The sequence below is a fragment of the Euleptes europaea genome, chromosome 3, assembly GCF_029931775.1.
Source record: "Euleptes europaea isolate rEulEur1 chromosome 3, rEulEur1.hap1, whole genome shotgun sequence".
Taxonomy (NCBI): Eukaryota; Metazoa; Chordata; class Lepidosauria; order Squamata; family Sphaerodactylidae; genus Euleptes; species Euleptes europaea.
The window spans coordinates 6,896,846-6,900,646 of record NC_079314.1 but is presented as its reverse complement, the minus strand read 5'-3'; positions in this window follow the sequence as shown (position 1 = coordinate 6,900,646).

The window sequence follows — 3,801 nt, the reverse complement described above, 5'->3', positions numbered from 1 at the left end:
AAAAAATGGAATCTATGTATTTTAAAGCAAAATCCTGGATTCTCTTTTCTTTTGTGGGTGGTAAATTGGGTGGGGGGCGTTTGCCGTCTCAAAAATAACGTCTTTCCCCCCCTGAAATTGACTTCACCCGTCAAAGCAAATGTCAACCAAGCGAGGTGCCTTCTTCTACCTTTCCCAAAAATGAGTGGTGGTCTTTGGGGCGCAGACGCCTGCTCAGAAATGAATGGTGTTAACAGGCTTCCATAGCCCAGAACGAAGCAAGACAATTCACCCTATATCCGGACACCAAGTCTGTTGCAACTTTTGTTGGGATGGTTTTTTGTGCCACGTTCTGCGACTGCTGCTGCGTGGACCCAGAGCTGGGAGATGTCCTCACTCAGCTTGCCTCCCAGGGTATGAAGGGCTGGCTCTGTGTCCAGAACCAGGTCTTTATAAAGCCAGTCACTTATCCCAACACTCCGCCCGCTGGCTGGCAAGTAAAATGTTCCTACCTGGGCCCATGGTGAGCAGTGGGGAGCTGGGTTACCTCTGCCACCTGGTGGAGGAGAAGAGCCTTGGCAAAGATTGGGTATAGCAACCAAAAATGCGCACGGTACTCTGGTTATTCACACTTGACTGCCACCACCGTTTTGTGCATGAAAACAGGGACAGGTTTGTAACTACTGCCATGAGCCAAAGCCTCCACTGCATGCAATGGGCCTTTTCTCTGCCTCTGCAATCTTCCATCGATTTGAAAGCCGGGACAGAGTTTGTTCTTTGGATTCAAGATATATTAAAGAAAAACTGCTGTTTGACATTTTATTATAATCCAAAAATATTTTTGTCAGCTGTTATATGTACATGTTACCTTAGTGGCCATGCACAGGCATTTATACACATGCTCCCTAGAGGTGCATCCACTACCCTGCTCAGATAGATAACGTCTAGAGAGGCCTAACAGAAAGTTTCTCCTAATGTTCAGCCCAATTCTGCCCTCCTGTAACCTGAGCCCATTAGATCTAGAACAAGTCTCTGCCCTCTTCCACAGGACAGCCCTTCAGGAAATGGGAGAAAATCTCCTTCCCATACCTCTTCTCCACACTAAGCCTACCCAGTTCCTTCAGCCTTTCCTCACAGGGCTTAATTCTCCACACCAGGCCTGTCAGGAGCAAGCCATGAGGATGGTATGCGGTAATGCGATTGTTCTGCTCCCAGGTGCTGTTGTGCTTTTCTGTCCAAGGCAAATCTGTGCCCCGTGTTTAGTCTTCATAAGTTCCCGTACTGTGGGAATTGCCAAGAATGCCAAGTGCTCCTTCCTGCCTCTGGGAGGGGGGTCGCCTAGGTTACCAGTTATCTCCTGTTGCTTTTCCATATATGCCCTGCACCTTGCCTTTGCCCCTTACTAGTGTCCTTCTGAATATGGCTTCTGAAACCTGTTGATTATAACCAATAAAACTGCTTTCGTGGACTTGCCGTCTGCTGGAATCTGTTTATGGGTCTGCTGCAGGGCTAGAGCTTACATTAGGACACTAGTCTTGTCTTTACTTGCTGACCTTGGCTAGAGCCCTAGGCACTCGTCTCCTCGGATTGGGGAGCAGGACGAGCTCCCCAAGGACCCCAACTTACTGCATGTCATCTTGGAGGAGGCACTGTGAACGGAGGCGGAGGCCACCCGGCTGGTTGGGCTGGTGACTGATCAGTGGCGTCGCCTGGCAGCGTCGACCCCTTGGAGGACCCAGGACGCTGATCTATGTGCCCGCGATGCCTTTTAGGGCTGGATACTTTGCTGGAGGAGACCCGGTTGGCGCAAGAGGACCTTGCTCTGCTAACTCAGTTGTTGTCTGAACTTACGCTCAGAGAGGCGCGACGGGAGTCGGTGGCCCCAGTCCGGGAGCTCGAGACCTGTTTCCCAATGGCGGGGGGTCGGGAGGGAAACGTTCCGCAAACTGTTCCGGATCCCACCTTATGCCACCGGGAGGCACAGAGCATTGCCGCCCGGACAGTCCTGGCCCTCATAGACTTACCGCCAACCACGGCAACAGCAGCTGACCTCTGCGGACCTTGCTCAACAGGCCCAACCGCTGTTGGGCCAACACAAGGAGATCCTACTACTCTTGGAACAAACGGCTGAACCAATTGTGACCGAGAAAAAAAAATTAAGTACCAAACAACAACTGGAATGCAAACACAAATTTAGTGCAAGTGAAAAATCAGTGCAGAAAGTGAAACAACGACAAACATCACAATACAATTCTAGAATATATTGCTCCCAACGGAGTCTTCAATGAGAACGTCTAAGTCTCTTTGCAAAGGTCCCAAGGACTTCATACAATATAAGAAGCAAAAAGCAGAACAGGTCAGGTCGTAGTCGAAACGCAGTCTGGATTAACTTGACGTTTTCACCACCGCAACGGCGGCTTCCTCAGCAACTCTGTTCGGTATCAGGAGACAAAGCTCCTAAATAAAACTCCTTAATATAAAAAGTGTATCAAAACTCTGCAGGGAGTAGGACAATTCCACAGCGCTCACAGAGCTGCTCCGTTCAAAGTCGGATCAACAGCAGCTGACCTCTGCGGACCTTGCTCAACAGGTCCAACTGCTGTTGGGCCAACACAAGGAGATCCTACTACTCTTGGAACAAGCGGCTGAACCAATTGTGACGGCTGCTGCCACCGTCAAACTTGAGGCGGACCCGGCGCTCGTTGACCATAGGCGGGCGGAAGAGCAACTGTTGGCAGATGTGGCCGCCGCTCGGGCGCGGGCAGCGGCAGGAACTGGAGCGCGATCTAAAGTTAGCGGGGGAATGGACTGGTTGTTGCCCCCATTTTCTTTCGGCTCCCTGGAACTTGGTCTGCCCCGGGAGTGGCACGCAGGCAACAGCTCACCTTTGCTCCTGATGTACAGGAATATTCGGATGAGGAGGACTTGTATGCAGAGGAGGGCGACTGGAATACAAACTACCGAGCCAGCCAAGCCCGACGGACCGGGGGGACTGAGGAGGAGATACACGCCTTAAGGTTCCAAAACCGAGAACTTTTGGATCGTATGACCCGTATGCAGGACCAAATGGATGTATTAATGCGTGAATACGGTCGCCTGCAGCGAGCTCAAGGGGCACCTCCGCAGGCACCGATCCCAGGCCAGCAACCCCCCAGCCAACAGCCTCCGGCTCAGCAACCACCTCAGCAACCTCCGGCACAAGTGCTGCTGGGGCAGCTGGGACAACAACCCCCCGGACAGCAGCCTCCGGCGTAGCTGGTTCCAGGGCAACCGCCGGCACCTCCCCCTGTGGTCCCAGTCATGCAGTGGTAGCAATCCCGTTTGCGAGTTACATTTGATGGCTCTGCGGATGCCTTGCCCTGTTTTCTACACCAAGGGGACAGTTACATGAGAGAACAAGGGCATACCTTTCCCACGGAAGACAGCCGAGTAAGGTTCGTTTCCTCACTTTTGGCTGGAAAAGCTGCAGAATGGATGGTCCTCCAGTTCGACACCCGGGCCCGATCCATACGGTCACTTAATGAATTTATGCGAGCATTAAGGAGACATTTTGAGGATCCGTTTCAGGGAGAGAAGGCCAAAGCGGCCCTCCTACAACTCTATCAAGGATCCTCCTCAGTCCGAGAGTTTGCTGATGAATTCCAAAGACTCGCTAATAAAATAGTGGATTGGATGGAAGCTACCCGGGTGCATTACTTCAGAGCAGCGTTACATCCTGAGATTCTAAACTGGGCATACATGCAGCGAGACCCAGTCACCTTGGAAGAGTGGATTTTACTGGCAGAGGAAGTAGAAAGTCAGCGCCAGTTTATTTCCCTTGCC